This window comes from Ovis aries, chromosome 5, assembly GCF_016772045.2.
Source record: "Ovis aries strain OAR_USU_Benz2616 breed Rambouillet chromosome 5, ARS-UI_Ramb_v3.0, whole genome shotgun sequence".
In the NCBI taxonomy this organism is placed as follows: domain Eukaryota; kingdom Metazoa; phylum Chordata; class Mammalia; order Artiodactyla; family Bovidae; genus Ovis; species Ovis aries.
The window spans coordinates 21,930,399-21,958,389 of record NC_056058.1 but is presented as its reverse complement, the minus strand read 5'-3'; the positions used below and the strand labels follow the sequence as shown (position 1 = coordinate 21,958,389).

Sequence of the window (27,991 nt, the reverse complement as noted above, 5' to 3'; positions counted from 1 at the left end):
CCTCCTGGAAGGGCAATTTGGAACATTTCTGCCTGAAATGTTTCATTACTGGCTGTACTACTTCATGAAGCTGCATTCCAGTGAGGAAAGCCTCCAAATGGAAGGAAGTGCACATTAAGAGATTTTGAAGTCCAGTAAAATCTGCTTGAAATCATTGGTAATCCTGATACTTTCTAACAATTTGGCCCCAAAGCTTCACACTTTAGAAGCCACTCCCAAAAAGTATATCATTGAAAGAAGAAAGCATCAAGGTTCCCAATTACTTCCTCAGAGATTTTACTGGATTTCACAGCATGACTCTGAAGAAAACTGCTATATGTTTTATATAAATAATTACTGTTTATGAGATATGTACTGAACTATTCATTATTTAGAAAGCAGTTATTAATTTTAAACCTAGCAAACCATTAAAGTGCATCAAATTAACTTGGATTCAAACACTGTGACAACTAGGTTTCCCAGTTTGCAGATACAAACTCTTTTCTCTCTTACGTCAGGTTTTGTAAAATTGATGTGTTGTAGTGGAAAATAACATACAGAGTAAGCAACAGTCAAAAAAAGTGATTTCGAGTATTGTTCTTTTTTAGATTCTTTATACTGTATTAACTTGACAGTCCATGGTTTAAAAAGTGCCATTTTCTCAGCTCTGCCACTTGCTAACTTTGTCACTTAGAACAGATTACTTAATTTTTTGGTGCCTCAGTTTATCATCCATAAAATGAGAATAACCATGGTGCCAACTTCATAGTGTTGTTTTTATGATTCAGTGACTCAATACATGTAAAGTACCTCGAGCAAGATTCAGCAACCTTTCCTGCAGAAGAAGAGATGGTAAACATTTCAGGCTCGCGCACCTCCTCACCTCCACTGTTCTGATGTGCAAGCATCATAGATTATCCATAAATGCATGTGAGTATGTTGCAGTGAATATGTATTTACCAAAACAGGCAGTCCAGAAGTCATAGTCTACTGACTCCTTGTCTAAAATTGTGCTTAGTATATAATCAACTTTCAGAATTATTATCTTCCACCTTTTTGAGACTTTTCATCAGTTAACCTATTGTGGACACAAAGAGTTGCCCAATGTATAAAAAAAAGAGAGTGTACTTAAGGTTGCCCAATGTATAAAGAAAAGAGAGTGTATTTGAAGATCTAATTTTTAAAAACAAACATGCAAAATTATTATTGTGTGAAAGAATGTCTGAAGATTTCTGGCAGGAAACCTCAAATTAGTTGAAAGATATGGTTAGAAAATATTTTTTTAATGTAAATGAAATTGTCTTAGGGACACAGTGATTTTCTATGATCAAGAAGCTGGGAAACAGCAGGAATAGGGGCTGAGTTGGTGTGTGTACACTTGTGTGTATGTATGTACACGTGTGTGTGTGTACATTTGTATGTATATGTGTACACACCTGCACTCACCCACTGCTTTCTCATTCTGTGGCCTTTCTATCAGCTAGTCTAACGTTGAGCTGTTTCAAATCCTGAAAGATGATGCTGTGAAAGTGCTGCACTCAATATGCCAGCAAATTTGGAAAACTCAGCAGTGGCCACAGGACTGGAAAAGGTCAGTTTTCATTCCAATCCCAAAGAAAGGCAATGCCAAAGAATGCTCAAACTACTGCACAATTGCACTGTCCTCACGTGCTAGTAAAGTAATGCTCAAAATTCTCCAAGCCAGGCTTCAGCAATACATGAACTGTGAAATCCCTGATGTTCAAGCTGGTTTTAGAAAAGGCAGAGGAACCAGAGATCAAATTGCCAACATCTGCTGGATCATGGAAAAAGCAAGAGAGTTCCAGAAAAAACATCTATTTCTGCTTTATTGACTCTGCCAAAGCCTTTGACTGTGTGGATCACAATAAGCTGTGGAATATTCTGAAAGAGATGGGAATACCAGACCACCTGACCTGCCTCTTGAGAAATCTGTATGCAGGTCAGGAAGCAACAGTTAGAACTGGACATGGAACAACAGACTGGTTCCAAATAGGAAAAGGAATACATCAAGGCTGTATATTGTCACCCTGCTTATTTAACTTCTATGCAGAGTACATCATGAGAAATGCTGGACTGGAAGAAACACAAGCTGGAATCAAGATTGCCGGGAGAAATGTCAACAACCTCAGATATGCAGATGACACCACCCTTATGGCAGAAAGTGAAGAAGAACTAAAAAGCCTCTTGATGAAAGTGAAAGAGGAGAGTGAAAAAGTTGGCTTAAAGCTCAACATTCAGAAAACAAAGATCATGGCATCCGGTCCCATCACTTCATGGGAAATAGATGGGAAACAGTGGAAACAGTGTCAGGCTTTATTTTTTGGGGCTCCAAAATCACTGCAGATGGTGATTGCAGCCATGAAATTAAAAGACGCTTACTCCTTGGAAGAAAAGTTATGACCAACCTCGATAGTATATTGAAAAGTAGAGACATTACTTTGCCGACTAAGGTCCATGTAGTCAAGGCTGTGGTTTTTCCAGTGGCCATGTATGGATGTGAGAGTTGGACTGTGAAGAAAGCTGAGAGCTGAAGAATTGATGCTTTTGAACTGTGGTGTTGGAGAAGACTCTTGAGAGTCCCTTGGACTGCAAGGAGATCCAACCAGTCCATTCTGAAGGAGATCAACCCTGGGATTTCTCTGGAAGGAATGATGCTGAAGCTGAAACTCCAGTCCTTTGGCCACCTCAGGCGAAGAGTTGACTCATTGGAAAAGACTGTGATGCTGGGAGGGATTGGGGGCAGGAGGAGAAGGGGACGACAGAGGATGAGATGGCTGGATGGCATCACTGACTTGATGAACATGAGTCTGAGTGAACTCTGGGAGTTGGTGATGGACAGGGAGGCCTGGCGTGCTGTGATTCATGGGGTTGCAAAAAGTCGGACACAACTGAGCGACTGAACTGAACTGAAAGTATGATTGGATTCAGGATATTTACCTCTTGGCCAAATAGAAATTTAATATGAAGCAATGTGTATGTTTGAAGATGGGTAGGTAATATGTTTTCAACTCAGACTTTTGATTTTAGAGACCTTAATCTTTACTCTCTGGTTGTAACTGACTTAGTATTAGAAATATTATCCTAGTCTCTTTTCCATTGAGGTTGGATTAATCTAATCAAACTCCATTGCTTATGCAGTAGTGGTTTTCACTTATATTCATTTATATCCGGACTCAGTTTTTCCTTCATAAATTCATTTAGTAATAACTTACTGAGCACCTTTTCTCGGTTAGGATATGAGAACAACAGAATGAATAACAAAAAGCCCATAGTCCCAGCAATTAAGATGTTAACAGTAGAATAGAACAGTAGAGAAACAATAACAATAACGTGAGTATATTTTGATTGACAAAGGCACCATAGCCAGACATCAGAGGGCTGTGATTATGCAGAGAAATGGCCCATGATGTATAATATGGCCTTCCCAAGGAGATGACACCTAAATAAGACCTAATGGAGAGGTTATTGTTATCAGGTTTAAGGATGCCAGGAAAGGCATTTCAAACAGGTGGAACACCAAGCTTAAAGATCACAGAGGGACACCAAGTGAACTCATTGGGGGTGAGTCATGTGAGAAAGGATTGCGAGGTTCCACATCCCTATAATTACAGCGATGGTGACTAAGTTGAGGAATAGCATCATTGTGTTTGTCCTTAGGAAAACATCTAGTGGCAGGAGAGGAGTTAATTGGAAGAAAGAACTGTCTGGAGCTTGAGACAAATTAAGAGTTTTGTAGTGGTAATCCAGGTGAGTGATGATGTCAGCTTGGACATCTGAAGAAAATTTACAAGGTAGAGATAAAAGATTTGAAGATAGATTCAAAGTGGGAAAGAAGAGTGTAGATGGAATCAGGATGACCTTGAGATTTCTGGCTTTTATACCAGTGTATGCTTGGCATCTCAAGTATGAAATTTCAACATTCATTAATTACCCTTTGTGTTCTAATTACAAAATAATGATAGTGCTGATGTATTTGACATTTTGGTCCTTGGATATTGTAACAGTAATAAAGGTAACAATAGATGAAGCATTGAGAGCCAATCAACAATCTTCCAAGTTTTTTAAAGAAGTCAAGTCTTAACCAGTTTCTGCCCTAATGAAATTGATTGTGTTGCCATTGTTAACAGCCATGAAGTTCAGATTCTATAAGTAATGTAACTTTGAAGCAGCCGTGGGTAATGCAAAAACATTACCCATGGGCAATGGGTAGTCTGTCACTGGAAGGAGTGGAAAGAAGAGAAGGGAGGGGAGAAGAGGAGGAGTTCTTGTTCTGGACTGGAAATCAGGAAGGTAGGTAACCCTTAGCCCTTAGATTAAAAAAAGAATCCAAGGAACAGTGCTATCCCTGGGATTTTTAGCAGAGATAAAGCTGCTTCTTGCAGTTCGCTAGGTAACTGCATTGTGGTAAGCACCCTCTCTCTATTAGAGAGTGTATGGATAGACCCATCTTATAGTACAAGCTACTCTTTGTTCTCCATTTAATTCTGCCTGAGAAGCACTGGATACAGACAATTGTGGATGAAGAGAGTCTTTTGTGTAATTGTTTTGTAGTTTTCCTCGGAAGTCTTCTCTTCTGGGTGCTCCTTTAGCACTTCAAACCAGCCACGTGATGGTATAAGTCAGCTTGCTGAAACTGAAGACCTGTGAGCATTCTCTTCCAAGATGTTATATGCTTTTGCTAAGGCACACACTTTTTTTTTTTTAATCTTTCAGGTGCAACAACAATAAAAGCAGATTAAAATCTGACTAGAGTTCAATAGTACATTACCTTGGCCTCACACCTAAATGATTTCCTTGATTAAGCCAATGTGGTTTTTAGAAGGAATAAGAATATCTCTCCCACTCAGATTTCTTTTTTAATAACATTTGATTTTATGTAAACTTCAGAAACAGGAAATCACTGAGTTACTGGTATTTTTAATTATGAAAAGAAGATGAAGTAAATGACAAGTACAAGATAAGATACAGAATGGAAATAATTGGCACCTTTGGAAAATAAAGATTATCTTGAGTTGTTGAATACATTTCATAGTCTTTAGATTTTCAGAGGAAATGTATTTTTATATCATCCAGCCAGAAGTGCAGGAAAGCAATCTTGATGTTTGTTATTGGCAGTATTGAAAGCAAGGTAGATAGATTGCGATCAGGAGTCCTGTCCCGTCAGTCACTCCTGTGTTTCGTAGCTGGAGTGACTGTTTGTAGTCACTTTTACCTTTTGTGGCTTTGACTTTTCAATCTCTGATCCGACTAAAGGTTTTGTTCAGAAGAACCAAGCCATTTCTAATTGCAGCATGCTGGTCTATTTGTAGCGATTTCCTAGCAAATGCCACGTTTCCTAGCCGTGCCACGTTATGTCAAATTGTGCCCTAAATCTATAGTTCTATATTTAATTCTCACACATATTCTTTATTACTATTATTAGAGATAAGTTAACAACAAAGGTTTGTTCAGTATTTTTGAATGTTCGGAGTTCAGTGTTTTGTAAAGCAAACTTTTCTTCAGTGTTCTGACACTCAGAACACTGTCCTAAATGCCTTGTAAATATTACCACTTAATTTTCACCCCAAGTATAAGAAGTGGATACTAGTATATGGTGCTTCAGATGAGAAAATTGAGCTCAAAAACTTGAAGTGACTTCCTGAAGTTTATATTCCAACTATGTGTATTGGAATCGGGATTCTAGTTTTAGCCATTCATTATGACTGTAGCACCTGATATTCACTATACTTTGTCTTGTAAGAATGATCTGGTTCCATAGCATTTGTGTACATTAAAAACATAGTACATGCTCATAGGGGTTGCCTTTATTCTTTTTAGAAAGTGAATATACATGAAGAGATTTCCACTGCATTCAATAACCCCCTCTCAATTCACATGTTGGAAAACCCTGGAGTTACGTGTTTGGGCATTTTATTTCTTTTTGCTTTACTTTTTTTTTTCTTCTTTTTTCTTCTTTCTCTCTGCTTGCTTCCTTTCACCTCCCATCCCTCTCTCAGCTTGTAGATAAAGAACATGGGGCTTGGAACCAAACAGACCTCATTTCAAGACCTGGTCCATCTTTTGTTCACCACTTTGTTCTGAGAAAGATGCTGAACTTCCTCAAGACTCAGTTTTCCCGTCTTACAAAGAAAGTAATAACCCTTGTCAGAGTAATTTCCATTTAAGTGATTTTGTGTCTGGGAAGTTCTTAACCGTGGTAACTGTAGTTGTTATGATTAAATGTTGTTATTATTATCCGTATTCTTCTTTTAGGTCATATTGGAGGGTAACTCTCAAAGCTGATGTCATTGATACACTCAGTATAGCCCAGTTTCTTTGTCACCTCTCTCGAGCTGATTGGACAGTTTGCTCCGAAGATCTTTTGAGAAGCTGTGTTATTTCAGACACCATCTGTGAATGTCTTAACAAACTGTACAAGAAGCCAGGGGGACCGAATGGTGGTTTTGCCTCTTAGAACCCTGGAGTTGTTTGGATATGTGGGATGTGTTTACTGTTACATCGTCCTACATTTTAAAATGTTGTAGAAATAAATGCCACCAACCGTTTCTGCCTCCCAACCAGTATACTGGATTTTTAAATTTGATTTCCTAGTTCATGGTTAGAACTTGTCTTAAAAGTACACAGCCAGGTTCTGTCTCGATCAACATTATAGATAAATTTCATGTGGTCAAGTTTCTGAAGAAAAAGGCTTCTGAACCAGATTGGATGTTTCAAAGAATTTCTTATCTTAATGACAAACACATAGCAGTCCTAAGGTCTGCCATCCCCGATACACACACACACGCATATTCTTATATCATTAGCTTTTCTTTTCTTTTCTTTATAGCATTTATCCTGTCTGTAACAGTCTTATTTTCTTGTTTACGATGTTTCCCCCACCATACTCAAAGACTAATAAAAGTAGAGCTCTTCAATGACTTGTTTTCAATATTCCTAGTGCAAAGCACAGCTGCTGAGTTTATGAATTTTTTGAACTAATGAATGAAACTATGTGAAGTGCCAGTGTTTGGCTCATAACTATGCGTCTGTAAATGTTAGTTTCTGTTTCTTGAATCGTCTTTGCATGAACTTCTGATGTTTGAAGTCCACCGATGGATGCATTTCTCAGATGACTCAAAGTATATTTAAGAATTTATACCTCTTTTGTTTCATTCTTGAGGATGACTTAAAAAAAAAAAAAAACAGAACAAGTTAAAGAACACCAGACCACTGTTTGCACTTACTTTGTGAAATCAGTTATTTGAAAACAGATGCCATATATATGACTAATATATAACACCCATCTCATCTTCTCTCAGACAATAAAGTTCTAAGGGCAGCACTCCTCCTTGTTTAAATTGATTTTTCTTAAGCTAGCTTTTTTTTCCATAAAAAATTCACATCCATGCATGGATTTAAAAAGTCAAACAGTAACTGTACAATGACATGAAAGTCTCTTTGCCACCTCAGACCCTTTGGCTTCATGCCCAGAAATGATCAAGTATTTGATTTGCAGTAACTTAACAGTAAAATATTTGGAAACATTTTTAACTCTTCTGCCAGCATCAAGGTGTATGAATGAATGAATACTACATTCACTGTTATAACCGTTGGTTCTTTTTCCCCACTTAAAAGTATGCATCTTTAAGGTGTTACTATACTACTACATAAGGATTTGCTTCTTTTTAAAAACCAACTGTGAGGTGTTTCATTGTGTGGACATAATTTCATTTATTGATTCAGTCTATAAACGAACATTAAGATAGTTTTAGCCTTTGTTTTAAAAACAATGCTGCAGTGTATATTACTAAAATGCTTGTATATACACATTTAAATGTATCTATTGGGTGAATTTTTGAAGCAAAATGTTGGGTCAAAGGATTTGTGCTTTCTCAGTGATAATAGACCTTGCCAAATTTTATTGCAAGCCAGTTGCCACAATTTATGTTCCTTCCATGAGTTTCTGAAAGCACCTTTCATGCCAGCTACTCACCAATATTGTTTATGATCAGTCTTTTTGAATTTTGTTAGTCTGGTTAGTGAGAAATGGCAGGTCCCTCTTCAGCTGTTTAACTTGCATTTTTAAATTATATAAGAGGCTTTTCTTACTCATTTGTAGGAACCCTTCATTCAGTAAGAAAATTGGTCCTTTGGCATATGTGGCAAAATTATTTTTTCAGTTTGTTGTTGGCCTTTTAGAAAAAGTTTCTATAATACTCTTCATGAACGGTTTTTAAAAATGCATAGGTATTAATTTTTTCTAAGGCATCTGCTCTGATATCCCCTTCTCAGTGATCTCTCAAGGCATCCATTAATAATAGCACTTAGCACAGTATATTCCATCTTTGTGTGATTATTCATTTAATTTCTGTCTTGCTCGTTGGACTATAAACCCTACAAGGTCAGGCACTGTCTTTTTGCGACTCCCTGTCATGCCTATCACATAAAATAGTGCCTGCCTACTATTTAAGAGTCTCTATGGCAATGTTTGTTGAGGGAATAAAGGACGGAAGTAATAAGTAATGACATAATTCATTAACCTCAAGTATGTGAGTATGTTCAGAGTGTGTATTTATCACAGGCTCAAGTCCCATTGGCATATAAATGTATCTTAAAAAGAAAAAAAAAATCCTCAATCCAGTGTATGTCAGTACAAATCTTTGAAGACTAAATTTGAAATCATTTCATATTTGCTGTAAGAGCTACTGGTTTTTGTAAGGCTGTGGCTTATTTGGTTGTCGTTTCCCTCTTACACAGCATCACTTTGTTCGTTCAGAAACCTAAGACCTTTCGCCTGCCAAGAAACTTGTGATGAATTTCAGCATTATGTCTCACTAGCAGCTAACTTGGAACAGTGGTGAAAAATATTTTTCATAAAGATGATCACTGTATTCAAAGAACTCATGACTTTTTAAAAGAAGAGACACTTAGTTTTCCAAAATAATGAAGAAGAAGAATAAATATTTCACCTTCTGTTGCTTTTTAGGAGAGATGAGGGAAAAAAGTCTTTTTCCATCTTAAGAGATGGACAGTAAGGTTTAAAAGCATCTTAGGATTTTGGTGTAAACTTGTGAAAGGTTGCACTATAAAATAACACTTTTACTAACAGGTCCAAATAACTAGGTAAATAGAATGAGGGTGCGTAATCTTTATTTGCCTGTCTGTAATTTAAGAGTTAATGACTAGAATTATCGCTGATGTTAAATTTCAAGTCAACCAAAATTTTAAAAATTCATTTTAAAACTTCACATTATTTCTGTCAGTTTAAAAGATCTTTCTAACATGGATTTATGTTCAGATGTATTATGCCTGCTGCTGCTACTGCTAAGTCGCTTCAGTCGTGTCCAACTCTGTGCGACCCCATAGATGGCAGCCCACCAGGCTCCCCCATCCCTGGGATTCTCCAGGCAAGAATATTGGAGTGGGTTGCCATTTCCTTCTCCAATGCATGAAAAGTGAAAAGCGAAAGTGAAATTGCTCAGTTGTGCCTGACTCTTAGTGACCCCATGGACTGCAGCCTACCAGGCTCCTCCATCCATGGGATTTTCCAGGCAAGAGTACTGGAGTGGGGTGCCATTGCCTTCTCTGGTATTATGCCTACTACCTTTTAATTATATATTCATTGTATTAATTATGTTTTCATATTCTTTATCACCCTTCCTCCCTCCTGCTCTTCCTCCCCAAACTAAGTGACCTACAGCCTGACAGTTATTTTACAGACTGTAGTAAAAGCCAGGTACACATCTGGGGTTCTTTTTGATGTGTGTGCTTAAAATTTAGGCAAAGGGCTCCACCTCTCAACCCTCAGTTTCCTTGGAGGTTGAATTCATTTTTATAGGAAAGAAAAGGTTATCTGAGAAATAGTCTTGATTCAAAAAATTTTAGAATTAGAGTTTCATTGGAATTCTTTTTTTTTAATTATCCTTTTCTTTTCCTTTGAAGACGTTCAGTAAGTGGGCCACTGAAGAAATTGCCAAATAATGGAGATGTTGACAGTAACACATTATGCAATGTCCTATTGTGCCTGTGGCAGAGATTGGTACAAGGGTCCAGTGAAGGGCCTGGGACGGGAACCAAGAGAAACGGGACCTCACTGAGTATGTGTTTCCCTCCTTCCTTTATTCCGCAAGAAGAGTACTAAGTGAGCATTCTGTGAGAACTGATGTGTTGTTGCTTCTAGTAAGAGGGTAGGGTAATAGGTATAGAATAATTTAAAAGCTTGTTTATTAGCTGTTTCCCATAGTGATTTCATAAAAATTGATAGCATGTTATTTTTAAAAGATCCTTATTCTCATAAAAATTGTCATCTCTTACCCTGAATATGCACTGACCAATAGCTTTCTGTGTTTTTAGGTTAAGTAAGTAAGTAAGTGAAGTCGCTCAGTTGTGTCCAACTCTTTGCGACCCCGTGGACAGTAGCCTAACAGGCTTCTCCGTCCATGGGATTCTCCAGGCAAGAATACTGGAATGGCTTACCATTTCCTTCTCCAAGGGATCTTCCCGACCCAGGGATCAAACCCAGGTCTCCCACATTGGAGGCAGACGCTTTAACCTCTGAGCCACCAGGGAAGATTTTTAGGTTAGGGGAATACAAACATCTATATGCCTGCAACTGGCATTCAGAGATTTAACCCACACAACCATAATCCTGTGTAAACCAAAAAGGCGCCCCCCTACCCCAACAACAAAAAAAGGTAGCTCACACAGTTAGTTAAAATTCTGCCTTGTTGCCTTTAGGTTATTGATGTGTAAGCGAATCCTTATATTTATATTTGAATTACTCTCTATACTCCTGTTCTATTCTTTTTAACCCATGACTTAATAACAATGAAAGATGACATTTTATTGCCTATATATGAAGGTAGGGCAAGGTGGTTTCCTTCTATGTCTCTTAACTGTTGTCTCTTATGAGAACCATTATGGGTCTCTGCCTTTCATAGCCCAGGGTTCAGGACAAATTCTACAAAGCCTTAATTGTTAAGGAATAGACTTTGTCGGGACAGTATACCTAGCCAGGGATCAACAAGAGAAGAGAGAGTGTGGGGCCCTCTCTTCCTCCTGTTGTTCAGTCACTCAGTCGTGTCTGACTCTTTAAGACCTCGTGGACTGCAACACACCCAGCTTCCCTGTCCTTCACTATGTCCTGAAGTTTGCTCAAACTCATGTCCATTGATGCCATCCAACCATCTCATCCTCCGTCACCCTCTTCTCCTCCTGCCATCAGTCTTTCCCAGCATCAGGGTCTTTTCCAGTGAGTTGGCTTTTTGCATCAGTGGCCAAAGTGTTTGGAGCTTCAGCATCAGGCCTTCCAATGAATATTCAGGGTTGCTTTCCTTTCGGATTGATGGGTTTGATCTCCTTACAGTCCATAAGACTCTCAAGAGTCTTTTCCAGCACCACAGTTCTAAAGCATCAATTCTTCAGTGCTCAGCCTTCTTTATGGTCCACCTCTCACATTTGTATCTGATTACTGGAAAGACCATAGCTTTGACCAGATGGACCTTTGTTGGCAAAGTGATGTCTCTGCTTTTTCTTTCCATAGAGAAATGTGTCAAGGCTGGGTGCTTCTGGGGATGTTGTTTAGAGGGGGATACACAGGCTGATGGGTGCCAGAGAGCCTGAATTCAGGATGCTAGCCATTTAAAAATATGGAAATGCCAGCTGCCATGTGTTCCACATGTTTTATCCTCTAAGGTATTCCAGTCCTCTCTGTAGATAGAGATAAGTCATGGGAAGCTGAGCCGCCTGGTCCCTCCTGTCAGGAGACAGGGAAACTCCCATAACAGCCAACTCAGTGTCTAAGCAGCCAGGGTATTCTCAGAGTCATTTTCAGACAATCCTGAGCCTCATACTGTAATGAAGGGGCCGCTGAGAGCAGATTAGAGTCTAAAGAGACAAGTTTTAATAGTTGGAACCTTGACATACATTGTGTTTTCTTTCTTTCTCTAGCTCTTTCTTTCCCCCTTCCCTCCCTTCCTCCCCTCTTCCTTCTTTATTTCTTTATTAGTGGGTTTTTGTTTTATTAATACATACCCACCTTTCCAGTGTAACTGATGTGCTCCCAAATTGTTTTATAAATGCTTTCATTTCTTTGTTTTTGAATTACTGTTTCTGATTTCTCTTTGTTTAAATTTCCTGTGTTCCGTCTCAGTTTCCTCTTGTCCCTTTGCACAGGAATGTTATCTGGATGTCTCAGATAACTTCCTACTCACACTGATTTGTTCTAAGCTGTCCTGTAACAACTGAACTCAGCTGTGTGTATTGTGAGAAGCCGTGCCCTGCTTTCTGATGTTGTGATGGGATCGTTGCCCATTGAATTATTAGGACTCCAGATGGGAGGTCCGTGACAGTCCAGGTTCTTGCTTTCAAAACTGTAACGTGGTTAGCAGCATGATTACTCGGGTCACGAGTTATTCATAAGGAGCATGCCATGTGATAATCAACTTTGCTGGTATGTAAAGGGGATGGTGATGTCTTTGTTTCCTTTGGATGGGCCTACATGCATGCTAAGTCATTGCAGTCATGTCCGACTCTTTGCAACCCTATGAAATGTAGCTCACCAGGCTCCTCTGTCCATGGGATTCTCTCCGGGTATGAATACTTGAGTTGGTTGCCATGCCCTCCTCCAGGGGATCTTCCGAACCCAGGGATCAAACCCGAGTCTTATGTCTTATGCATTGGCAGCTGGGTTCTTTACCACTGGAACCTCCTGGGAAGCCCCTTGGATGGGCACATGGCTTTAAAAGAGCCATACACTATGGTTACTTGTGGGGGTTAGGGTGGTTAGAGTGACCTTTCACCCTTGCATCCGGTAGATGATTACTCTAAATGGTGAACTGGTTATAAAGGAAAAATTTGCAGGAAGCCTTATCTCAGGGACCTTGTAGTGGGGAGGCTCAGGTTAGATTTGGCCAAGGGCAGGGTGAGACTGGGCCTTGTGGGTGGCCGTCTTGCTCCTGGGCAAAGGAGGGGAAAAGATCCCATTCCCTTCTGTCCTTGGCTCATGTGCTCAGGAGGCAAAACAGAGAAAGGTGAGTCAGACAGGATTAAACAATATTTTATTAAAAAATAATCCCAAAGAATAAAAGGAGAAGAATTTTAAAGTTCTTCTGTGGGCAACTTGAGATGTTATGGTCCAGTGTTCCTGAACTTTGTATAAGGAGGAAAATTAAATGTCCCATGGTAGGGCTGGTTTATGAGCCTTGCCCGCATGCATGCCAAGTTGCTTCAGTCATGTCCAATTATTTCTGTTCCTATGGGCTTTGGCCCACCAGGCTTCTCTGTCCATGGGATTCTCCAGGCAAAAATACTGGAGTGGGTTGCCATGACCTCCTCCAGGGGATCTTCCTGACCCAGGGATCGAACCTGCAACTCCTGTGTTGCAGGCAGATTCTTAACTGCTAAATCACCAGGGAAATCCATATGCACCTTAAAGCACCCAAAAGTTGCTTCTGACCTATACAGATTTTTTTGAAATACCATCCTTTAAGATGTCATGAATCAATTTTTGTATCTTTTTTTTAGGATGATTTATTCCTTTACTTATTGGAAAATAGATGTTAACGAATTAGTATTTTTGATAACAGTATAAAATTTCATATTTACCTCATGTTTAAATCAGAAAAGCATTGATGCTAGAGTTTTACTAGTAGTCAGTATAGCTAGGATGCTCACTGTTGAAAAGTAGTTACTTCAGAGTTATGGTGACAATTACTACAGTCATTTTAGTGCTGAGATTTGAGATTCAAAAAACTTATTTCCTTTATTAAAATTGATATATAGGAGATTCCGTAAATTTTTAATAAGCTAGAGTACATTTTATAAACATCTTATTCTTGGTCCACACTGCATAGAAAAGTTACTGTGCAACTGAGAGATGTTCACTTTTTTTTCCCTTCAGCCTTTCAGTTCAGTTCAGTTCAGTCACTCAGTCATGTCCGACTCTTTGCTAACCCATGAATCGCAGCACACCAGGCCGCCCTGTTCATCACCATCTCCCAGAGTTCACTCAGACTCACGTCCATTGAGTCCGTGATGCCGTCCAGCCATCTCATCCTCGGCCGTCCCCTTCTCCTCCTGCCCCCAATCCCTCCCAGCATCAGAGTCTTTTCCAATGAGTCAACTCTTCCCATGAGGTGGCCAAAGGACTGGAGCTTCAGCTTTAGCATCATTCCTTCCAAAGAAATCCCAGGGCTGATCTCCTTCAGAATGGACTGGTTGGATATCCTTGCAGTCCAAGGGACTCTCAAGAGTCTTCTCCAACACCACAGTTCAAAAGCATCAATTCTTCGGTGCTCAGCCTTCTTTACAGTCCAACTCTCACATCCATACACAACCACAGGAAAAACCACAGCCTTGACTAGACGGACCTTAGTCGGCAAAGTAATGCCTCTGCTTTGGGTCATAACTTTTCTTCCAAGGAGTAAGCGTCTTTTAATTTCATGGCTGCAGTCACCATCTGCAGTGATTTTGGAGCCCCCAAAAATAAAGTCTGACACTGTTTCCACTGTTTCGCCATCTATTTCCCATGAAGTGATGGGACCGGATGCCATGATCTTCGTTTTCTGAATGTTGAGCTTTAAGCCAACTTTTTCGCTCTCCTCTTTCACTTTCATCAAGAGGCTTTTTTAGCTCCTTTTCACTTTCTGCATATCTGAGGTTATTGATATTTCTCCTCGCAATCTTGATTCCAGCTTGTCTTTCTTCCAGTCCAGCATTTCTCATGATGTACTCTGCATAGAAGCTAAATAAGCAGGGTGACAATATACAGCCTTGACGGACTCCTTTTCCTATTTGGAACTAGTTCCATGTCCAGTTCTAACTGTTGCTTCCTGACCTGCATACAGATTTCTCAAGAGGCAGGTTAGGTGGTCTGGTATTCCCATCTCTTTCAGAATTTTCCACAGTTTATTGTGATCCACACAGTCAAAGGCTTTGGCATAGTCAATAAAGCAAAAGTAGATGTTTTTCTGGAACTCTCTTGCTTTATCCATGATCCAGCGGATGTTGGCAATTTGATCTCTGGTTGAGGTATAAATGATGGATGAAATTTTAAGACTTTTAAAGATAACATATATATATACACACACATTGTAAAAGGATTTCCTCCTCTATCACCTCACATATTTATCTGTGTGTGTAGGAGATCATTTAAGTTTTACTCTCTTAGCAAATTCCAATTATAAAATTCATATCATTAACTATAGTCACCATACAATACATTAAATCCTCAGAACTTGTTCATCATATAGCTAGAAGTTTGTACCCTTTTATCAACCTTTCCTTATTTCCCCTGTTCCCCATCTCCAACAATCCTTTTTCTACTCTGTTTTCAAGAATTTAGCTTTTTTAAAAAAAAAAAAAAAGATTCCACGTATAAGTGATACTATGCAGTATTTTTCTTCCTCTCTCTGACTTATCTCACTCTGCATAATGTCCTCAGGTTCCATCCATGTTGTCACAGATAGCAGGATGTTCTTTCTGAATAATACTCAGAAATATTCATGACTGAATGTGTTCCATTTTATACATACCACATTTTTTTGTCCACTTATATTGTTTCCAAGTCTTGGCTGTAGTGAATAATGCTTTTTAATGAACATGCAAGTGCAGATATCTCTTTGAGATACTGTCTTCATTTCTGTTAGATACATTGCCAGAACTGAGATTGTGTATCATGTGGTAGTTTTATTTTTAATTTGTTGAGGAATCTCCATACTGCTTTCTGTAGAGGCTGCACCAGTTTACATTCTCATCAACAGTGCCTAAAAGTTCCTTTTTCTCCACATCCTCACCAACACTTGCTACCTCTTGTGTTGTAAAGAATAGTCATTCTTAGGGGTATAAGGTCACACCTCAAATAGTTTTGACTTACACATTCCTGATGATTAGTGATGTGGAGCACAATTTTATATACCTGTTGACTATGTTTATGGTTTCTTTGGGAAAATGTCTATTTGATAATCTGCCCATTTTGAAATTAGATTGCTTAGTTCTTTGCTCTTGTGTGAATTCTTCATATATTTTGATTTTAACGCCTGTAATGCAGCTATTACAGGTTCAGTCCCTAGGTCGGGAAGATCCCCTGGAGGAGGGCAAGTAAGTTAACATGATTTGCAGTTCCTCTCGTTCCGTAGGTTGCCTTGTCATTGTGTTCCTGGGTTCCTTTGCTGTGCAGCTTTTTAGTTTGATATAGTGCCACTTACTTATTTTTTCCTTTGTTGTCTTTACTTTTAACATCAAATCCAAAAAATTCATTGCCAAGACTGATGTCAAGGATCTTAACTTTTCTTCTAGGAGTTTTACAGTGATAGGTTTTAAATTTAAGGTTTTAATCCATTTGGAGTTGATTTTTGTGGGTAATGTAAGAGAGAGATGTAGTTTCATTGTTTTGCATGTGGCTGTCCAGTTTTCAGAACACTTTTTATTAAAATTTTAGAATTGGCTCAAATCTCTCACGTAATATGGATATTTATTCATTTAAAGACTAGTTTGATGGGATAGCCATTTTGTTTTCTTTTTGTTTTTCCTTTGAGAATGCTTTCATTTGAGATCTGTACCTGAAATATTTCAAAACATGTGAAGCTATTTAGAAGTTAAACATTTTCTGAATATATGCGATCCTTAAACTAGCTTTATACTGTAAACTTTGAAATGCTAAAATGTAGGAAGGAATTTGCCTCTTGTTTCTTTTTGTATTCTCCATTTAGTGACCGTTCAACCACTTTTCTTAAATTAAACTATCCTTTTTTTTTTATCTGATCTATAGTATGAGATTGATCGTGGGAATAGTGAATAATGCAACATCTTTTGTTAAGTAAATATATTTTGCAGTATTTAAAATTTTTATATCTTTGAATGTCAGTGATATAGTTCTATTTACTTTGAAAAATTTAAATCCTCTAGAGTAGATAAGCAAATAGGAACTTGATATTTATTAATGACTAAATGATAAAGTAAAAAAGAGGCTAAAACATAGAAGCTACAGTTACCCAGCTATTTCTGTTTTTCCTATTGTTTTATTTGTTAACAACATCTACGTGAACAGGGAAGAGATAGGATGAGGAAAACATATGATATTTGATTAGGATAAGAATGTGAAGACCTAAATATATTTCAGTTTTTTAAAATTGGTTTTTGTGGATTGAGGCAGTTCTGAATTACTTATTTGCATATCTCTAAAAATGAATAATTTTCAATATGAATATTTTATTTAAAGTGATTTGAGTACTGTTCAGGAGATGGGGAAATAAAATTTATGAAACTAGAAGATAATAACATAGGACTTGAGTATACTTGTCACTTTAAAGTTATATTTCTGCATGTTTTAATTTATTTTCTTTGTTACCTAATATCCTTACATTCTCAATCTTATTTTGTAAGTAGCATTTTTTTTATGATATATGAGTGACTTTATGCCATTTGCCCTTATATCAAGTATTGGATTAGGTGAATATTATTTGAATGTTATCTAAAGATGATGGCTTGTGTATATATGTAACATTAGTAATTTGAGAATTCTGTTTCAACAGCCACATGTTAAAACTCTATATAAAACTATTAAAAGATAATTATAGAGTCCAGTTTTGCAAAAATCACCATTATTTAGATTAATAAATTAGCCAAGATTTTTAAAAGTTATAGTTTAAAACAAGCTATTATTATTGAGAAAAGTTAATTTTTAAAAGGTCACTTCTGTAGTAAATATTTCTATATATGACTCAACACAGTACTGAATTTCAATTTATACTAACATTCTGGAGATATGGAATTTTAAAAACCTATGATGTTTTAAAATTAATTATTTCTTTCTAATTGCATTTTTTAATCTGTAGATATTTCTGGTAAGATTTCAAATTAAAGTGCTAGAAAAGAGCCTAACAATCTTTATTTTATCTGTTCAGATTTACAGTCAGATAATAATGAATAACTTCTGCCCTAAGCACTTTGGCACTCTCAACTGCAAAGTGGAAATGTGGTCAGCTTTAAAGCTTTCTATTGAAAGAGGGAGGTATTGCACATATAATCCCCAAATAATTTATTTTTGGCTATAGAGTATATTAAGTCATGCCTTTTTTCCTTTTCATTTATCTTCATTGTACTATCAATAGCATATACTCATGTCCTCCCTTGCCTCTTTATAGAGTATTCCTGAAGGTAACAGAAATCCCAGAGGATCAGGCATGGAACTTGGTCTGCTGGGAAAATTGTACTTAAAAAGATAAAATAAAAAACACATGATTACACACAGTAGTGTGTGTGGAAAATGTGTGCCAAAAATAATCTAAGTATTGCAGAAAGTAGGTGGGTATTTGGGATACTGGGGGTTTTAGAGTGGTCCGGGAACTCATGCTCTTGGATTTTATACTTGGTTATCACCTTCAGGACTGAGCTCAAAAAGGCAGAAAACAAGGAGGAACATTTTCCAAACAGTGGAAATTTGGGTTAAGTTGTCGAGTTAGGACTGTGCACAAAATGTTTGTCTGGAAGAGGACGAGCTCATGCAGTGCGACACAAGGCGACAGAGACGGAACAGTGTTAGGCTGCAGTTTGTTCTCTGGCTTCTGAAAGTCTCTGGGTTGAGGGCAACAAGTGCTAAAGAACCAGCTCTATCCTGGATCAGAAGGTGGTAAGCTTCCTGAGGCTCTGGGCTGGGGTCATGTGTTTGAAAATGTTTTATGAGGTCAACAGTTTATGCTACAGATTCTGACAATATTTAAACTGTTAATAAAGTTTTGTATTTTCTAAAATACTGTGTTGAATTACCCAAAAGATAGATGAAGCACAGGTGTGGCATATCAGCAAAATATCCTCAAAAAATCTTGTGAAAGGCTTTGATATCTTTAAGAAAAGCATTGCAGTATTCATTAGTGGAAAAAATAAATTAGAGCTTTAAACTTTAAAATTTTATTATTGTCATTTAAATTGCATATAGGAAGGGTTTATACTTTTATTGTTTGAGGCCTCTAAGAATTTATCTAATCCTGTGTAGATATAATCAGTAAGGAGGGTTCCCTAACCTATAGTGTTGGATGACCCATGTGGCTCAGCTGGTAAAGAATCCACCTGCAGTGCAGGAGACCCTGGTTTGATTCCTGAGTGGGGAAGATCCCCTGGAGAAGGAAAAGGCTACCTACTCTAGTATTCTGCCCTGGAGAATTCCATGGACTGTATAGTCCATAGGGTTGCAAAGAGTCAGACATGACTGAGTGTTTCACTTTCACTTAAATGTTAGTGTTATACTAACCAACCAGGAATCTTGTTAAAAGTACAAATCCTGAGGACTTCTTTGGTGTTCCCATGACCAAAACTCTGCGCTCCCAATGTAGGGGGCCTGGGTTTGATCCCTGGTCAGGAAAATTGATCCCATATGCTACAACTAAAACCTGGTGCAGCCAAATAAATAATAGAAAATAAATATTTTTAAAATGATCCCCTTTAAAGAAAAAGGATCTGACTCAGTAGGTCTGGAGTGGAGCCAGTCTGCCTGTCTAACAAGCTCACAGGTGATACCAATGATGTATGTCCTTAGATTACACTTTGAGTAATAAAATGGAATTTTCAATAAGTTAGTTTCTTAATGTAGTCATGTAAGGACTTGAGAGTTGGACCAAAAAGAAGGCTGAGCACTGAAGAATTTATGGTTTTGAACTGTGGTGTTGGAGAAGGCTCTTGAGAGTCCCTTGGGCTACAGAGATCAAGCCAGTCAATCTTAAAGGAAATCAACCCTCAGTACTCATTGGAAGGACTGATGCTGAAGCTGAAACTCCAGTACTTTGATCACCTGATGTAAAGAACTGACTCATTGGAAGGGACCCTAATGCTGGGAAAGATTGAAGGCAGGAGGAGAAGGGGGCGATGGAGGATAAGATGGTTGGATGACATCATCGACTCAGTAGACATTAGCTTGACCAAACTTTGAGAGATGCAAAGAATTGGGAAGTGTTTTGTGCTGCAGTCCATGGGGTTGCAAAGAGTTGGACACGACCAAGCAACTGAACAAGTTTCTTAATGTGCAGTGCATGGACAACAATGTACAGCTTGTTGCTGATGTTAATTTGTATAGAAAATACTGTCCTAAGATTCTATCCAGGCACCTTTAGATACTGTGAAAAATTCAGCACTCTCTTATGTTTTTCCTTTATGTTGTTTGTTTATTTAGTTACTAATCTATTGTGAAGGGCAAAAAGTTGTAAAAGATGTTATCATCACCCTTAAGAAATTTCCATTTAAAAGGGGAGATAAAGACACACAATCAGGAAATTAGGCTGTGCATAGATTATATGATAGATCCTGTGTGTGGAGTGAGTAGACAAAGCTGAGTGGCATAGCTGATGTTTTTGTGTTACCATTTCATAAATGGTAATAGCATTCAAGAGAGGAAGAGCCCTAGAATGCCTGAAGCATAGAGATCACACAGTATTGCTTAGACGTGAGGCCAAAATGGTGTGTTTGACCTAGGATTTCTGCTTGCAATTTATTTAGTAGGCAATGGACACCATTCAGTAAAGGCTCTTGAGGTTGTAGAGGAGATTGGGAAGGAGGGCTGGTATGGGAAATATGATCAAGAGATACATCACAATGGGGTGTGGTGTAGTGATGTTGGCAAGGACGGGAAGAGAGTTGGGTCTTAGGAGACTACTGTAACCATCTGATCCTGATAAGGAGGACCAGGGTGAGGGCAAGAGCCCTGAAAATTGAAAGACACTGAGATAACCCAGATTTACCTAAGATTTACTTTTTTTTTTTTAACTAGCTACTTTATGGCATTTGAAGTGCTTTGAGGGAACGCATAGTGTTGGCGGTATCTCTGTTTGTGGTGATGCGGATACAGAGGTTTGAGTGTGAAAGGTCTGTATTTAGGATGCTGCCTGCCTCCAGATATTCTGGAGTTTAGTGGCTGCACCACATTCAGATTCCTGCTGCTTGTTTTTCCCCAGTCAGAAAGGGAGACTCCCTAACAAGCTAGTCTCTCGGTTGCCTCAGGCTTTCTTGAGTCATTAACGTCCCCCACTGCCTCTCCAGTGTGTCTTTTAGTGTCTGCAGGCACCGATGGGGGTGCTGGTGAGCGTGGGGGGTCATCCTGATGAAAGGGGAAAGCAATGAAAGTGAACATTTTGCTTGGCTGCTCTGATCTCCTGAGAAGTCCTTATTATCTTTATTTTCTCCAATAAGAAAGTTTGACAGGCTCTCACAAAGTCTCTTTTCAAGGAAATCTCACCCCGTATTCCTTTCTGTTGATCAGTGTTTACGCTTACTTATTGTTTCCTTCAGACATCTTGAAAGCTAAGATTCTGAAACAAATTTTTAAAATGTCTCTAAGCAATCTTTTGTTGCAAAATATAAAGCTTACTAAAACAGAGCTTTGGAACCCATTTAAATACAAAATTAAACAGGGACATTAAGTGGATTGAACGCAGGAAATTCAGAAAGTAACAAAAGTAACAAAAACAGCTTTGTTTCCACTTCCAGTAAAAATCAACCCTAACTCTCTTCAAGCCTCTTGAACAAGGAAGCTTACTCTTGGGAGAATGGAACTGAAGGACATGCAACTTCTTTGTAGTAACTACTGTCTCCTGGGAAGGGGCCTGGGGGCTACAGCTGGGTGCCCGCTGCCTGGTCATCTCATGTGGGAATTGCCACTGAAGACTGCAGAGATGCTTGTTTTAGGTTCTCTTATTTTTAATTTTTTAAATAGCGAACTTCTCCTACCTCAACTATTTTGTTCTCCTCCTTAAAGAGAGAGTATGATTTGATATTTGTTTAAATAAGTCATACTAACTCAGTAGAAAGATAGCAGGCCCTTATTCGCTGGATGAATTGCTGTTTCTTGCCTAGATAGACATCTCCTGGTGTTTTAACGATCATCCAGAAATGTTACTGTTTACACTGAAAGCATCCATCTATTTCCGGCTATTTAACATACTTAATAAATAACGAAATGTAATTGAGATAATAAACACTTCTGTAGTACTCTGCTTCTGGTTCAGCCTGTACTTTTCATAGGATGCTGTAACTGTCTCTTGAAGTGAACATATTCTTGTTATGAAAGACTTCATGGTGATTCTTTTAGGTCAAACAGATTTCTTGGAGTCTGGTTATTTATAAAAATGATTTGACATCCTAACTACCAGCCAGCCTTGAATTTTCGTGGCTCTAGCCTAATATTTCACCTAGAAAATATATTTTTTTCTAAAATGTGTCATGTTGTCATTTAAATAACAGTCTCTACATCTGCTTATTAAAAAGCAGACATTACTTTGCCAACAAAAGTCTGTCTAGTTAAAGCTTTGGTTTTTCCAGTAGTCATTATGCATGTGAGAGTTGGACTATAAAGAAAGCTGAGTGCTGAAGAATTGATGCTTTTGAACTGTGGTGTTGGAGAAGACTTTTAAGAGTCACTTGGACTGCAAGGAGATCCAACCAGTCCATCCTAAAGGAAATCAGTCCTGAATATTCATTGGAAGGACTGATGTTGAAGCTGAAACTCCAATACTTTGGCCACCTGATGCTAAGAACTGACTCATTTGAAAAAACCATGATGCTAGGAAAGATTGAAGGCAGGGGTAGAAGGGGGCGACAGAGGATGAGATGGCTGGATGGCATCACTGACTCAATGGACATGAGTTTGAGTAAGCTCCAGGAGTTGGTGATGGACAGGGAAGCCTGGCATGCTGCAGTCCATGAGGTCTCAAAGAGTCAGGCATGACTGAGCTACTGAACTGAACAGAACTTAACATCTGCTTGTTTGAGGAGTTCTTACAGCTACCATCAACATGGCAATATTATTAGACTGTAACATACATTCTAGAACAATTCATTTTGCCCTTGTTTGTCTTTTCCCTTTTCTCCTCATGTGATCTTTATTTCCATGAATGGCAACATCAGCTACTCCATCACTAAGCCAAGAAAACGGCATCCTTTGCCTTCCAGAATGCATTCATCTCCCTCAGTTACTACCTGATTGATCTTATCTCTCAAATATCTCTTATTTCCGTCACTTCTCCACCCAATTCTTTATTCCCACTTGGATCCCCTTTTCCTTAGTTCAAATTCCTATCTCTTCTCACTTAGATTATTGCAATTTCTGTCTAATTAATCTATTTCCAGACTGGCCAGTCTTTCTACAGATTTATCCCACAGATGACAACCTGGTTCGTGTTTTCCCGGTAGAACTCGTTTTGGTTTTTGAAACTAAAGCATCATAGAATAATTTCACTTGATCTTTGGATTGGAAAAGTTTACACAATTTTAATTTAGTAAAGATGCCTTAGGTTGAGTACCAGCTAAAAGTTTGTACATCTTTGATATCACTAAAATGAGAAGCTATGGTACTCTTCACAAACCTTTGTGGTTTCACAATCATATTGTTCTATCTGGAAATATAATAATAGTCTGTAGTTATTTAAAATATGCTTTAGAAACTCTGTAGTTATTTAAAATATGCTTCAGTAAAATGTTAAGGATTTGGGTTGATTTATTTATTATGCATTATAATTCTTTCCACTTGAAATAATGGAAAATAAGCTCCAATGAACGCTTTACTAAAGAATATCAGAACATCTCATTTTCATGGGTTATTGATGTTAAGAATGAGACACATATACTTTCTCCACACTGTTGTCTTAGAGCTCTTACTTAAACACGAATTTGATCCCTCCTATTAATTTTTTTTTCCAGTTCCCCCACATCTTACTGATTACAGTTCATAATCTGCTCCCTTGAACAAAGCCTTCTGAACCTCCTTGAGACTTTTCACATTGCCTTTATGGTGGTCTTTTTCCACCCACAACCACATGTGTCTGAGTCACCTGAGATGCATATTAAAATTATTAATTGCCAGACTGTTTCCCAGATCTGCAGAATCAGAGACTCTGGGAGTGAGACGTAGGAATCTGGGCTCCACCCCAAGTTCATAAACATGAAATCACTGACTTTCATCCAAGGAGTAAATAACTTTGGCTGATGAAGTGCTTGTGTTGTCCCCCTGGGAATCCCCTTGCCTCTTCCCCTGATCCCTGCCCGGAGATGCTACATGTCTGCATTCCGATCTGTCCTTGTACAGACTTTTATCGACTTTCCTCCACACCATGACATTTTCAGTTATTTACAGGTTTTTCCTTCTCAGCTTTCTTGTAGGCTCGCAAGAAAAGGAGAAGGAGCTGTGTTTCATTCAGTGTCCCCAGAATTTGCTGTGCAGCAAATATCCGTATAGAAGTGATTGTCAAATATTAATAGATACATGAAATTGTATAATTGTATTTATAAGGTCATAATCCTTGGAGGCAGGATATTTATTTGTTGCTATATTTATATTTGTGTATTGTGCTTATGTTTTCTTTATTACTCTAATATTACTTGCTTAAGATGATGGGTTTAATCACAAGAATCTTGTCCCGATTCACACTCCAATAAGTATGTATTACCATCTACATAATCTTATTAATAGCTGAGGGATCGTGGCTAAGTATGGGCTTCCCCAGTAGCCCATTGGTAAAAAATTTCTGCCTTCACTACAAAAGACGCAGAAGACTCGGGTTTGATCCCTAGGTTGGAGAAATCCCCTGGGGAAGAAAATGGCAACCCACTCCTGGAAAATTCCATGGACAGAAGAGCCTGGTAGGCTCTAGCAGTCCATGAGGTTGCAAAGAGTCAGACACACTGAGCAACTGAGCACACACACGGATGACTAAGTGCTGTACTAAGAAATTCTTGGTTTCAATGCCTATAGATGTTGTAATGCTATCTTTTCTACCACCACCGGTAATGTGCCCCCAATAGTAATAGTGCTTACCAAACAATATTGGAGCTTTTCATTACTGTTATTTTGAGTCATAACTGAAATCCTGTTCTAACTACAACAGTGCAACCTGATTTTTTTTTCTTCATCTTGCTAAATAAGAGAAGAGAATAAATAAATAAATAAATTGCTTCTCTTGATGGTTTCCATGGTAATGGAGACTTCTATGTGTTTAACCAGCAAAGAATGCTATCACAACCTGTTTTCTCTCTCTTTCTCTCACACACACACACACAATATATATATGTATATACACATGCACACACACAGACATAATCACATATATAACATACACTGTAAAAAGTTATTCCATCAAAATTTGTCAAAACTAGAATCAATGTTAATACTTCTTTTTGCTTCAGTTAATTTGCCTTACCAATGCTGTTTCCCTTTTCAGAAAAGGGTAAACAGTATCTAAATTCATGTTATAATAAATATTTATAAAGTAAGAAAGGAGCAAATATGTCATATTTTCAAAATATACTACAATTTCATAAAAGTTATGAAGACTTTTACTTCTCTAATTATTGGGGGTTTTAATGAAATTTGAAAGTAGAGTTTTTATTGCTTTTGTTTACTTATTGTTTTGCCAGTATGCGTTTTGTTTGTTCATTATCTTACCAATATGCATTTTGTGTAATTGTGTTCCATTTCTCAGAAGAGACACATGGAGTAAGGTGGTAGTTAACACGCTATTCTTTATAGGTTTGAATGAATTAGCTCATTTGATGGGGAAGTAGATTAAATTTCTTCTGTCCTCTAAAAGACTAAATTTGCTTTTGGAAATACCTCCCCCTATTATGGAACCTGGATAGATATGGTAATTTAATTTATAGTATTAATGTAGAAAACAATTTTAACTCTGTACCTGTGAAATTAGTGAATATCTGTTTCTACCTATACCAGCTTATTTTTGTCAATGATTTGAATTTATTATGGCTACTAAAGATCTGTACTGCCTTCTTCTTCTTCCCTTTTTTTTTTTTTTTTTTGTTAACTACTCAAAGGGTCTTTAACTTGGAAGACCAGTAAGTTTGCTAGAATAGCTCTGTTGTGACCATTCCGAGCCATTTCCTCTTGGAGGATGATGTGTTCTTTCAGTTTCTCCTAGTAATTTTTCTTAAACAGTAAATTCAGAATTATTCTGTTCTATTATTTTGGTTTTCTTTGGAAAGACAAAAAAGTAACCACTAGTTTGTTATCTGTATCTATGAGTCTGTTTCTTTCTTTTTGTTACAATCACTAGTTTGTTGCATTTTTTAGATTCCCCATATAAGTGATATCATATTATACTTCTTGTTCTCTGACTTACTTAGCCTAATACCCTCCAAGTCCATTCATGTTATTGCTAATGGCAAATTTTCATTTTTTATGGCTGAGTAGTATTCCACGCTGTTTGTGTGTGCATCTATGCGCATATACATATAGATATAGGTGTGTATATATCAGTCCCGTCTTGTTGACCCATTCATCTGGTGATAGACAGGTTGCTTCCATATCTTGATAATTGTAAATAATGCTGCTATGAACCTTGTGCTGCGTGTGTCTTCTCAAATTTGTGTTTTCATTTTTTTTTCCAGATATTTACCCAAGAGTGGAATTGATGAGTTGTATGGCAGCTCTGTATTTAGTATTTTGACAAACCTCCAATGTATATATAGTGGATATACCTGTTTACATTCCCAGTAACAGTGTTTTGAAGTCAAATAATGATGGACTTAAACTTGAGATACTGTAAACTTGACTTGAGGTAGACTCATAAACTTGAGATACTGGAAGCCATAAACAGTGACTAGAATATCCCTGAATATTCCTGGAGAATACTTACCAAAATCCTTGAAAGACTTCATAGTACCTCCTAGGATGTTCCAGGCTAGAATGATTTTCTCCAGGGCAAACTCTTAGATAATGGGAGCCTCAACTCCCCCTTCAGAAATGGATAAACCTCAACATATGAACTGCATAGTCTCTGAGTTTTTTGGTTTCTGTTTCAATTTTTAAATTTTACCCACTCTGCAGGTAAAAAAAAAAAAAAAAAAGGTTGTAGTTGTTACCAATGCTGGTGCACCCAGTTATAGGGAATTCAGTAAATACCAAGAGGTTTTGGGTGTATACATTACTTCTCCAGAAATTGTACAGAGCACAAGGGACCGCAGTCAGGCCTTTGATTCTGACTGTGCTGCGGCTTAATTTCTCTGTAAGTCTGTTTCCCACTGTGTCTCACAATAGCTATCATGAAGCTAAATATAGTACAATAATAGTAATCAGTGCAAAATATTATGGAAAATTAATTTGGGAAATTAAGAGTGTTTATGAGAATTTCATCAGCTGTTTAAAACCATTGTGTTTAACATACAAATGGAAAGGGCCCAACCAAACTTAAATGAGAGCTAATCATTGTGTCTTATGCCTCCAATTTGCAAGTGTTCAATAAAACATATATAAGCAGTGAATACAGGATGTTGAAGTCTAAAACTATCTTCACAGGATATTAAAAACCATCCTGAGAACAGTGTTGTGGAAATTAACACCCAGGTTGTAATGTAACACCCTCCACTCCCTGACACTCTGTTTTTTATCTCTCCTGTGTTATTAAAATGTGCAGAGAGGGAAAATGAGTCAGGCAATTTAACTTAACATAGGCAGATACTCTTGTTCTCTAAATATGCAGCATTAAAGTACACACTATTTAAATCCAACGTAGCAAAAGTTAAAAAAAATTTTTTTTTTACACAAAATAGCTTTTTAAAGGGAAATGAAACTTTATGGCATGAATGACTATGATGCCTCATAATATCACATTTTCCTGATATCAGGTATTATAAGCACCTCTCAAAATTTTTGAACAGTTTATTCCACATAAAATAAGTAGGCAGTATAGATGCTTTTCCTGGGCCCCACTTATACCTCCTCTGTACTAGTCCAGTGCCACCCCCATCCTTCCCTGTAATAAGAGAGCCATAAGATACTGAAAACTGCCCTTGCTCCATGGAGGGCTCTCTCACTGCCTGTCTGGTTATTATGTAATTGTATAACCCCCAACCTCCAGGGAGATGTTAGTTCTTTCCCCATTAGGCATAACATATCATCAAGGTTTTTTTTCCTCGCTTTTCCAGCAGAAATAGAATCCAGTTTAAATGAGTTAGATAAAATTTCAAAATGACAGCAGTTCACCTAAATATTTTTAGTACGAAAACCCAGTGGGTCTCTAAT

At 37.8% G+C, this 27,991-nt stretch overlaps 1 protein-coding gene across 2 annotated transcripts in view; it reads left to right on the top strand.

The window, feature by feature from the left end:
• CHSY3 (chondroitin sulfate synthase 3) overlaps nucleotides 1–27,991 on the top strand; it is a 303,726-nt gene that overhangs the window by 78,888 nt on the left and 196,847 nt on the right. The window lies entirely within an intron of this gene.